Below are 12,618 nucleotides of genomic sequence, written 5' to 3'. Positions count from 1 at the left end.
CCATAGGAGCAAAATGTCATCTATGTACCTGATCCACATGGAAACGTGGTCAGTGTACATAGAGAGAGCCTCATTGAAAACGTGGCTATGCTCCCACCAGCCCAGGTACAAGTTGGCATATGTGGGGGCACAAGCTGTGCCCATAGCAGTCCCCTGGGTCTGGTGGTAATACAGCCCATCAAAGACAAAGTAATTATGTGTTAGAACATAATTAAGTAGATCTAACACAAATGAGTTATGTCTGTTAAACCTACAGTCCCTCGTCGATAGAAAATATTTAACAGCAGTGAGACCATTCTTGTGAACTATGGAGGTGTATAATGACTCAACGTCTAAACTTCCAAGAATGGTCTGTGGTGTAACATGGATCCCATCGAGTCTCTTCAGTGTATCTTTCGTATCTTGAACATACGATGGGAGACTAATAACGAAATCCCTTAGGACCTTGTCCAAATAAATACTGCTGCCTTCGGACAAGCAATTGTTGCCCGAAACTATAGGACGACCTGGAGGTGACTGTAACTTTTTATGTACCTTCGGCAGAGTATAGAATGTCGCCAACGTAGGTGACTTCAGGTACATAAAGTCAAACTCACTTCGGCTTATCATGTTAGTGTCGAGGGCATTCTGTAAGATGTCTAACAGTTCTATTTTATATTGAGATGTTGGACTGCGATCAAGAGTCTCATAGCAGTCTTTATCGCTGAGAAGCCTCATGTTTTCACTAACATAGTCTTCAGTGTTTTGAATCACGATGTTACCACCTTTATCGGATGGTTTAATGGTATAGGCTTTATTAGACATCAGGTCTCTTAGGCCAGTTCTTTCATCAGCTGTCAGATTATTATCAGACTTATAGTGTTTTGGCTCGGTTTCTAAATCCTTGGTAACGCAAGCGACAAATAATTCAACGGCTGGACATATGGTAATTGGTGGGGTAAAGTGACTCTTGGATTTCAGATGTGTAAAGGGACCTGTTATGTCACTATCCGGTGTGATGTTTTGGTCAAATAATTGACATAGGTCCTCAACATCATGTTTTTCTTGTAAACTCAGATCATCAGTGAGTGCGTTCGGGTTAGCCGCTGCACGCTGAGAGTAGAATTTGTGTAGCAGTAACCGTCTCCCGAACAGATTTAAATCCTTTACCCACTCAAATAAATTAAAATCTGAGGTGGGTGAAAAGGATAAACCTTTCTTTAGCAGATTCAATTAAACCTCACTGAAAGAATGGCTGGAAAGGTTAAAAACTTGCAGGGCATCATTAGCAGTATCATGGTCAGTTATTGGTTGGGTATGTTTTAGCTTTTCTTTGCTCTTAAATTTCTTTTTTCCTCTCCTGGTTTTACGTTTTGGAGGGCCTGAGCTAAAAAAAAACCCACCTGAGTATCTTTGTTACCCTTATTGCCTCTGCCTTTATTTTGGCCCTTTGATCTGGAGCCGGTCTGTTCTCCATCTGAGACATCTGTCTCTGATGAGGAATAATCAGAATAATTTCCCCTTCTCCTAGATCTAGTAGTGTGTCTATAGACTACGCCCTGCTCATAATCGTTGGTATTGCGTACATATTTCGTATGTTTTCTATCCTTTAGTTCTTGCCTGAACTTAGTCATATTTGTTTCCAACTTTTTCTCCATTTCTTCAAATTCCTTTAGTTGATTAAATTTACTTAGGTCCTTGAGATTAGCGTCAAGGTCTTTGTTAGTCGCATCTAGCCTTGTTTTCTCATGTTCAATCAGGCGACTCATAAGTTCATTAGAGCATCTGGTTAGGGTAGACAACCAAACCTTGTCCCCTGGTTTGTAGTTGGGTGCAGGTCGGCGACGGCGGTCAGCCTGGACTTTAGAAGACAGGGAGGCCCTTTGAAGTGCAGATTGAATTCTGGCCCAAGAGTCCTGTAGGAGGGAGTTGTGTTCATCCACAGCTGGAACTCCAGAGGAGATCTTGGTAGGCATGCCGGGTGATAGCCGTAATTAATAAAGAAAGGTGTCTCCCCAGTGGATTCATTCCTGGTGGAATTAAAGGCATACTCAGCCCAGGAAAGCAATTCCGTCCAGTCATCCTGGGAGTCAGAGACGAAGCACCTTAAATACTTCTCGAGAGATTGATTGACCCTCTCGGTCTGTCAATTAGACTGAGGGTGATAACCCAAAGAGAAGGAGGAAGCAATGCCCAGTCTTCTTGTGAAGGATCTCCAGAATCTGGAAACAAATTGAGAGCCACGATCCGATACGATGGACGTGGGTATGCCATGGATCCGGAATATTTCTTTGGAGAAAATATCGGCTAGGGCGAGTGAGGAGGGTAATCCTTTGAGAGGAATAAAGTGTGCCATCTTGGAAAACCGATCCACGACTACTAGAATAGTTTTCATGCCATTTGACCTAGGCAATTCGACAATAAAATCCATGGATATTTGGGACCAGGGGCGTTCCGGGATGGATAAGGGCAAAAGAAGACCATAGAGTCTCTGGCGAGGAATTTTGTTGCATGCACATACCGGACAGGCCCGGGTAAACTCAAGAATAGATTTGGCCATATTGGGCCACCAAAAGGTACGACGGATGAGATCCAAAGTCTTCTTGTAGCCTGGGTGTCCTGCCGAACGGGAAGCATGTCCCCATTCCAGAATCTCCGGAATAAACTTGGCCTCCACGTATAAGGTATCTTTCGGGATCTCAAGATCGCTAGGAAGGTGGCTTTGAGACTTGATGATCCTCTCAAGATTTTTGAATGTAGCGTCTGCGAGGATTTTTTGTTTGGGAAGGATAGACTCTGAAGTTTTCTCATCAGAAGAATATTGTCTAGAGAGAGCATCCGCCTTGACGTTTTTAGTGCCGGGAATGTAAGACAAAATAAAATTAAACCTGGAGAAAAATAACGACCAGCGGGCTTGGCGGGGGCCTAAGCGACGGGCATTCTCGATGTATAAAAGATTTTTGTGGTCCGTGAGAATAGTGAACGGCTCTTTTTACCCCTCCAACAGATGTCTCCATTCCTGAAGTGCCAACTTGACGGCCAAAAGTTCTCTATTGCCCACATCATAGTTCCTCTCAGCTGGGGAAAACTTCTTCGAGAAAAAAACGCAAGGGTGAAGTTTATCCTGGGGAGAAAACTTTTGGGATAGGACAGCGCCGGCCCCGCAGTCTGAAGCGTCTACCTCTAGGGTAAAAGAAAAATTGGTGTCCTGGTGTCGAAGAATGGGAGCTGAGACAAAAGCTTGTTTAAGTGTTTCAAAAGCTATGACTGCCTCAGGAGACCAAGACGAAGGATCAGCTCCTTTTTGGGTCAGTGCTGTGATCGGGGCGATGATTGTGGAGAAGTTACGAATAAGCTTCCGGTAATAATTGGAAAAGCCTCGGAACCGCTGAATAGACTTGAGGGAGTTAGGTTACGGCCAATCAATTACGGCTTTAAGTTTCTCAGGATCCATGGCCAATCCCGTGTTGGAAATAATATATCCCAGAAAAGAGGTGGTAGACTGGTGAAAGAGACATTTTTCCATCTTGGCAAACAAACGGTTCTCTCGGAGACGGGAGAGTACAAACTTGGTATGGATGATATGGTCCTGTAGTTTCTTGGAAAAGATAAGGATGTCATCCAAATAAACAATTACAAACTGATTAAGGACATCCCAAAAGACGTCGTTGATAAAGTCCTGAAAAACCGCCGGAGCGTTGCATAATCCGAAAGGCATCACGAGATACTCGTAGTGGCCGCTACGGGTGTTGAAGGCAGTCTTCCATTCGTCGGCCTCCCGGATGCGAATGAGATTATACGCCCCACGAAGGTCAAGCTTGGAGAACATGTTAGCACATTGAAGTCTGTCGAATAATTCAGAAATGAGAGGAAGTGGGTAACGGTTCTTCACCGTGATGCGGTTCAGTCCCCGGTAATCAATACACGGTCTGAGAGTACCGTCCTTTTTCTTGACGAAGAAGAATCTGAGAGTACCGTCCTTTTTCTTGACGAAGGGTGAATTGGAGTGCTGAATAAAGCCCCGTTTAAGGTTCTCATGGATATATTCGTTCATGGCTTCCATCTCAGGAAGAGAGAGGGTGTAGGATTTGGATTTGGCAATGTGTATCCAGGTACCAAGTCTATATGACAATCATAAGATCTGTGAGGAGGTAGTAGTTCGGATTGGGTTTTGCAGAAGACATCCAGAAAAGCAGCATACAGAGCGGTTAATCCTCCCCTAGGGTTGGATGCATTGGCCAGCAGTCGAGGCGGAAGTACGGCTAGTGGAAACGGCTCCTCCGACCTCGACCTCCAAGCAATAGGATCTTGGGATGCCCAGTTGATGAGAGGATTGTGCTTCTGTAACCAGGGTAAGCCGAGAGTGACCGGAGTTCCAGGGGTGTGGATTACATCAAAGGCCAAGGTCTCCTTGTGTGAATGAGAGGAAAGGTTGATGGGGCAAGTCTCCAAGGAAATATATGCCGGGGTAAGCGGACGCTCGTCAATCCCGACCAAGGCAATGGGAGACTTCTTCCTAACGAGTGGAATCTGGTTCTTTTCAGAGAAGGCTTGGTCCATGAAATTTCCTCCCGCGCCGGAATCGATAAATGCTGCAGTGGAGGTAAGGAAGGTAGGACCCGAGAGAGAGACAGGAATGGTCAATTTCTTGGGAAGTTCCTTCCTGGAAAGGGGACAAGGAGATTTAGCACCCAGGGAGAGCCCCTTCGTACTCACTGGGTTTGGTCATTTTCCGGGCGTAGTGGACATTCACGGATCAGATGCTCGGAGGATCCGCAGTAATAACATAATCCACCGACTTGGCGAGCTTGCTGTATTGGTGTCCGGGAACGCTGGACTCCAAGTTGCATTGGCTACGGAGCCTCCAAAGCAGGTAGTGGGGTGACGGCAGGTCCTGTGGTTGGAGAGAATCTCGGAAAAGGAGCACGGAAGGGTGTAAATCGGGTAAGCTGGCATTGGAGGCGACGTACCTGAAGGCGCTGATCCACTCGATTGGCCTGGGAGATGAGTTCCTCCAGAAGCCCTGGCCTGGGTTGTGAGGAGAGCTAGTACTTGACGGAATCCGTTAAGCCTCGCCAGAAGACTGAGACTAAAGCCTCCTGGCCCCATCGTGTCTCAGCTGCTATGGTCCTGAACTCCAAGGTGTACTGGGCCACAAACGATGTCCCTGGGAAAGTTCAAGCAAAGAGTCAGAGGCAGTTTCTTGGCGTGCGGGGGTATCGAAGACCTGTCGAAAGTCTCGTATAAAGGCTGCGTAATCACGGGTGATATCGGGACGGAGTTCCCAAATTGGGGAGGCCCATGCCAGTGCTTTCCCTGTAAGCAGGCTGTACACATATGCCACTTTCTTGCGACCAGTGGAGTACAGCTGTGGAGCCATCTTAAACTGGATCTCACACTGATTGAGAAAACCGCGACAGGCGTGTGGATCCCCTGCATACGGTTTAGGTGCCGGGATCTTCAGGCTGGAATTCACGGCAGTACCTGGTTCTGGCGACAGTGGCGGTGCGTCCCAGGTGGTGCCTGAAAATAAACGTCCTGTACCTGTTGAGTGAGGAGAGCCATTTGGTCAGTTAGGGCCTGGACTTGTTGAAACATGGCCGTCATCATGGAGGCCATGTCAGTCTGGTCTGTGTCTTGTGGGCTTGACATAATGTTACCCCGGTGCTGCCCGCAGACCAGACTCGTCCCTTATACTGAGGTGGGGACGTATATGTGCACGCACCCGCAGCAGAAGGAGCGTGTCCGGAGTGTGGTGTTTTGGCGTTGCCAGGCCAGGTGTGCACAGGTGTAGCAATACTTGCCGGCACCGGTACAGAAGAAGCGAAGTGTTTGCCGTTAGCCAAAAGTCGGGGAGAGAGAGATCCGGAAGGTCGAGGTCCAAGCTGAGGTCGAGGGATGGAAGAAGCTGCAGGGTCAAGAGAGAGCCGGGATCCAGAGCCAGGTAAGTTCATCCACCAAGCCGGGTCGTAACCTGAATGCACAAAGACAAAGGGAGAGCCAGAATAGACGTCTGTAGCAGAGACTATGTCGAGCGATGTGAGAGAGGCAGAACAGGCATTAAGTACTGTGGCTGACCAATGGTTAACGGAGGCAGGCCTGGAGGAGCCCTAGGAGCAGTCCAGGTTTGGTTTCCATAATAGGCTGCCAGGTGATAAGGTTTAGGGTTAACTAGTAACCAGCGTGTGGGAGGGAGGTGTGGCTTCACTGCAAGAGCAGTGAATAAATTAGCTGGTGCTGGAATGTGTTCTGTAAAAGCAGGGGATGCGCGCGCAGAAGCAACGGCAGGCAGCCGAGCACCAGCCCTGCGCGGGGCAGCAGCAGCCCAACGGGGAGGATGGGGAAGTCCCCTCAGCAGGGAGGCCGGGTGAGGAGGGAGCCACACAGCCGCGAGAGTGGACAGAGGTGAGGGAAGGTCACGCTGCGACCGACGTGACCCCCGAGTCCTCACAGAGATCCACACAAGAACAGCTCAGGGCAATAATGTGAGTCTGATTAAAGGGGGAAGCCAATAGGTATTGGATCCCAGTCAGACATTGCTACTGTAGGTGTCTCTATTAATGATTATAATGTGTGGTAATCTCGGTAGGACAGTTTGTTAGATCAGCATTAAAGGTCTGCTGTGAATGCACGGAATCTTAACTCAATTCAGTATGCTGGTTTAGATCTGGCCTGTACCCATCAGTGTGATGGAAATACATTTATGTAGGTGGGTTGAAGGGGCCTGTTGGCTCAGTGTACTATAATACTTATAGAGAGGTAAGGTGTCCTATACCACGAATATATCCTCAGAAGTTTGCAAAGATATTATTATATTCAGAGACGTAAACCCCCCCCCTTCCAAAGAGAGAGGTAAGCGATAACTGCGAAGCTCGTTCTCTCTCCACAACAAGCCGTGATGTCACAGATGGTGACACGCATGCACCAGAAGCTTGCTGGCTCTGTGTAATATAATACATGTAGAGAGGCGCTGTGTCCTATAATACACTGTATCACAAATATAGCTCAGAAGTTTACAAAGGTATTATTGAATTCAGAATTGTAACCCCCCCTTTCCAAAGAGAGGTGCAGCAAAGCTTTGAACTGCGTCCTCTCCACACAAGAAGCCGTGACATCACTGACGGTGACACGCATGCACCGATGTACATTTTGCATATTACACACTTTGTCCTGGTGGATTTAATAATACCTTCGTAAACTTTTGAGGCTATACTCGTGATACAGATATTATAGGACAATGTGCCTCTCTATAATTATTATAGTACCTCCAAACCACCCCTTTGAATGTATTTTCATCAAAATGGTGGATACAGTCCCATTGTAAACCGACATACTGAATTGAGTTACGATCTGGTGCATTCACACCAGGCCTGTACTGATCAAGTTTGGAAGGGTCAGTGGCACTTATCGACTGACAGCTATAATCTGCTCTTGGTTAATAGATATGTATACAGAAAGAGAAAGAATCAATTATTAATAATCACTCTTCCTCCAATAATTTTAATTAATTAATTTTAATAATTGTAAACCAAGAGAGAAACAAAGAAAATTAAAACCTAAATGATGCTAATTTGCTAGATAACCACTGATCCACACAGAGAGCTTATTAAGTGTAACTTAAACGATCGCTCAAAGTTTGCCCTATGGTAGTAACACTAAATCAATTAATGTAGTTGATATCATACATAAATATAGAGTGATATATCATTAGCAAGCGCTTGTAAGTAGCCCACTTGGCTGTACGGAGTTCATAGTGTATCCAGTGAATTCCAAATTGTCACAGCCTTGCAAATAACGCACTATTGTATGTACGGTGTAATCTTTATCCTATACAGTCATACTGTAATGATGTCTGGTATATAGTTAACCATGTATTGGGCACATACCAAACCATATTTGTAATGTGTAGATTGTTACCAAAAATATATCCTCAGAGTTAAATGTAAAAATTCCCATAGTGCAGAAACGTTTGATGGGCACACGCAGTAGTAGGCTGCATGTGTAGACATAAAGTTGTTGACTCAACCTCCTAAGAGGAATACCCAGAGAGGGAGGAGGGGGAGAATGAGTAATGAAAACGGCACCTGTATTAGTGAAGTAATCCACTAAGTGAGCATCCGATCACTCATACCCATCACAGGGTATATCAGCTGACTACACGTCACAGCTTTGTGTGTCACAGCTGTGTACACAAGCACTGGAGCACTAACCTTTCAATTGATCACCCCTCTGGCACTAGCTATTGCTAGTGGTTGCCTCCTGGGGCCCACAACTTTGTTTAATTGACTGTAATGTTAATCGAACAAGTTGCTGTAGACGTACAAGCGTAACTAGCAAAGACCGTAGCCTAATGCTGCGGTTGAATCACTGACATCACTGTGACTGTATCATTGAAAACCTGACGCGCGTTTCGTTCCCATGGGAACTTCTTTGGGGGTAGGCGGTACCAGTAAGCCTTCCTTACTTATATATCCCTCTTGTTGTCATTGGCTACTTCCAAACCAATCAGGATTCGCCAAAATTGGACACTCAATAATGGCTACGAAGGGACTGTTGTCTTTGTCCTAATTAAAAGCACTAATTTGTTTTAAAAAATTACACTTACACAATGACATACAGGGCCTCATGCAATAAACACCGATAGCCAGTGAGAGCAACATTTCTAAACATGGCGAGTTGGCGGCGCCGAGAAGACCTGCCCTCCGAGAAGGGCTCCACTGGCGAGATCTATCTTTTGCCGAGAGTGATCCGCCTCTCTCAGCAATAATCTTGTCGTAAATAAAAATATTTTAACATTTAGATTTTATTCCCAGTGTAGATGTGCAGGGGGACTCCTGAACTGAACCGCATTGGTTTCAGCCTCAGGGACCCCCTACTTCCCGAGATACAAGCCTTTGATGTGGTGCCGGTATCTCCTATGCATTTAAATGTCCCGGTCACGTGATCGGGGATTTCAATTCTGCAGGGGGATACCGGCAAATCATAACGGGGCCTTAGTCTCGAGAAGTAGGGGGTCCCCGAGGCTGAAACCAATGTGGTTCAGCTAAGGACCCCCCTGCTCATGTACACTAGTGTCAAAATACAGTACACATCACAATAAACAATAATACATTACTATAGCAGATATCCGCTATGGTAATGAAGCTGCATTAATGTCATTTTTAGTAACATTGTGCGGAAGCAGGGGGACTCCTGAGCTGAACCGCATTGATTTCAGCCTCGGGGACCCCCTGCTTCCTGAGTTACAGGCCCAGATAAGGGGTGCCGGTATCTCCATTGTATATTTACATGTTGCACGTCACTTGACGTGGACGCTTTAAAATGGTGGTGAGACTGGCATCTAATGTCCCATACTGGGGCCTGTAACTTGGGAAGCAGGGGGTCCCTAAGCCAGATATCAATGCGGTTCAGCTCAGGAGACCCCTGATCCTGCACACTAATAAAAAAAATACATTAATTCAGCTTCATTACCTTAGCGGCTATCCGCTAAGGTAATGAAGGGGTTAAGGCACAATAGCGGTTTTTTTTGGGACAATTGTCCCCAATAAACATTGCAATATACAATACACCCACCGCCTGGGCCCCCAACAACCCCATGTACCCCCCTAACATAAATCAAATATCTTAATCTATTTTTATGCACAGGAAATATACTAAAGGCTGGAGGTGGTCCTCGAGTGGTCCCTGCGGGTGGTCGGGGCCCCACAGGGATTCCCGGGTGATCCCACAGGTTTCCGGGGATCCCCACTTGCCTGCGGTACCAATCCTGTGCCCCCCCCATAAAATATATACATAAATACTTTTAATTAATACAGCCCCCTCGCCCCATGCCCCCTAACACAAACAGTAAATTAAGGTGCAAAATTACTATTATCCACATATGGAAAATAGGGCATTTGCCCATTTCAAATACAACATTCATCTGCAAAAATAAAGTAAATAAATCTTGCACTCCCCCTGCCAGGCTTCCACGATAAAGGCCATCCTCATCACCGTCCATGTCCTCTGTTACTACAAACAATACAGAAGAATAAAAAAAATACAATCTAATGTCCCCTAACCTCTTAATTACCTTAGCGGTTAGTAACCGCTAGAGTAATTAAGTGGTTAACCCACCCTCCCCAACGGGGAGGCCAAACCACCCATTCTTGGGGACAATACCCCTTCACCTACCCCCGCTATCCACAATAAAAACAATACACATAACAGCCCCACTACCCAGCTGTTAGGCCCACAATAAACATTACCACATTTAATAAAAAGTAATACATAACCCACCCCCTGTGTTCCCCCATAAAAACATGATTTATTATTTTACATACAGGATTAATACCCCAGGTCGATGGGGGTCACTGGTGGGCCCGACGGGTGTCCTCAGGTCCCACTGTGCACCCCGGAGGGTACCCATGGGGATCTGGGGGTCTCCGGGTTGTCCCAGCTTGTCCCCGTGGGCCTCCAGGTGGTCCGCACGGGTCCCCGTGGGCCCCAATTGGGTCTACGGTGGTCCCCGGGGTTGTCTATGGGCCCCCAGGTTATCCACACAGGTGTCTCGGGCCCTCGGGTGGTTCCCACTAATGTCTGGGGCCCTTGGGGGGGTCTCTGCAGGTCCGTAAGGACCCCACAGCTGTGGGGCCCTTGTTCTTCCCTGCAGGTGTCTCCTGTGGGTCCACAGTTTGTACCAGTGGGCATCCGGGGGTCCTCGAGTAGACTCCATGTGTCCCCGCTGCTGTTGGGGCCCAGCAGACCCACAGGGACCACCCAAGGGCCCACAGACCTGCGTGGGAACCACCCAAGGGCCCTCAGACACCTGTGGTGATTACCCGGGGAACCCAGACACTCGCGGGCCTACCCGTGGACCCCATTGTGGCCCATAGTGACCATCGGTAACCACCTGGAGGCCCACGGCACCTAGCGGGGACCACCGGGAAATCCCCAGACCCTCTGGTGCACTGTGGGGCCTGCGTTCACCTGTCGGGCCTACCGGGGACTACCATAGGCCTGGGGTATTAAGCCTGTATGTTAAAAAATAAATAATAGTTTAACATTATGGGGGGCACGGGGGTGGGTTGTATTGATGCTTAGTCAATGTTTTTTAATATACATTTAATTCCTAGTGTAGATGTGCAGGGGGTCTCCGGAGTAAAACTGCGTTGGTTTTGGACCCCCTCCTTTCCGATATAAAGGTCCCATTATGGGGTGCCGGTATCTCTATGCAATGAAATGTCCCGATCACGTGACATGGGAATCCAATGCAGGAGATACCGGCACCCCATGAAGGGGCCTGTATGTAGGGGAAGCAGGGTGTCCCCAGGCCTCAAACTAATGCAGTTCGGCTCCGGAGACCCCCTGCACATCTACACTAGGAATAAAATGTATATTAAAAAAAACATAATTTTCGGGCGAGATTTTCTCTGGGAGAGGCGACCCTCTCTGAGCAAAAATGAATCGCTGGGTTAGGCCTTTTCAGAGGGTCGTTCCTATCGCTGGCAGCAACTCACTCATTTTGGGAATTTTGCTATGACAGATAATGAAGGCTTTCTGATACCGTGATAGCAACGCTCCAAATAACGGCGATTTAAAAGCCCTGGCGATATTTTTTTTTTAACCTTTACTGCATAGGCCCCTAAGTCTTTTGGTTATAAGGGATAAAATGAGAATCTATACTTCTAATCCCAATAGCCGTATACCTCACACTGCAATCCTGACTTAGCCTTTAAAAATCCTCACAGCCTTATGTGTAGCTGGAGCACCCCCAGAACTCCTAGTAGCTGATCAGGGCATTAACTGGGCACCCCCCATATACTAGGGACCCCTTTACCGGTTCAGGGATACCACACATCCCTATGCCCCATTTCCCTTCCTGGTCTGTGCTGAAGCAGGGAATCCTAGCGTTGAGTTGTGCAAGCGTTTTCAAGGCAGGATTTTGACCGGAGAATTGTGCCTATATGTATTCAGGATTCCAATGTGGTTCCCGTGAACATTTTTGGTTTATCCAGCAACTCTGGACCCAAACTACCTAGCACAATCTGAGAAGTCTTTCTCCGCAAAACCCACCCAGAAACTCATAGCCTAGCAATCCCTGCTCGCTGGCACACCTGGAAAGGCAAAACACAGAAAATTCTTTGTCGCATAATTTTATACAATGCATTGACAAACACTGGGCTCAAAACCTGACACTCCTGAACCCCAATACATGAATGAGGGATAACCAAGTGGGCTTAACCTTTATTGTGAGCCTTGTTACCCCCTCACCATCACAGAGCTATTTAACCAGGCTTGGATATGGCTTATTTGTTGTCGTTTCAGGTACATATGCCATATTCTCATGCTCATCTCCTTTGAAATAACTGTTCTGGGCATTGCTGCTTTTGAAAAGAAATGAAACGAAGCCCAGTGAACGTACAGTAAGGTACAGTATGCACATCATTTGTCATGTAATGTTAATGTTTACACCCTCTTTTAACACCTGTACCATCGAGTCTGGGATACAGTGCATAAAAGGTCAACCTCCACAATGGCTGATCTGTCTCTGAAACAACTGCCTTATGTCCAGATACTGCAGTGTGCTTAATCTTCTGACATGGATGAGTCCCAATTCTACACACGCAACAAGCCGCTAACTGCCCCTGAGAATAGAAA

The sequence above is a fragment of the Ascaphus truei genome, chromosome 9 (genome assembly GCF_040206685.1).
Source record: "Ascaphus truei isolate aAscTru1 chromosome 9, aAscTru1.hap1, whole genome shotgun sequence".
Lineage (NCBI taxonomy): Eukaryota > Metazoa > Chordata > Amphibia > Anura > Ascaphidae > Ascaphus > Ascaphus truei.
This window is presented reverse-complemented; position numbering follows the sequence as displayed.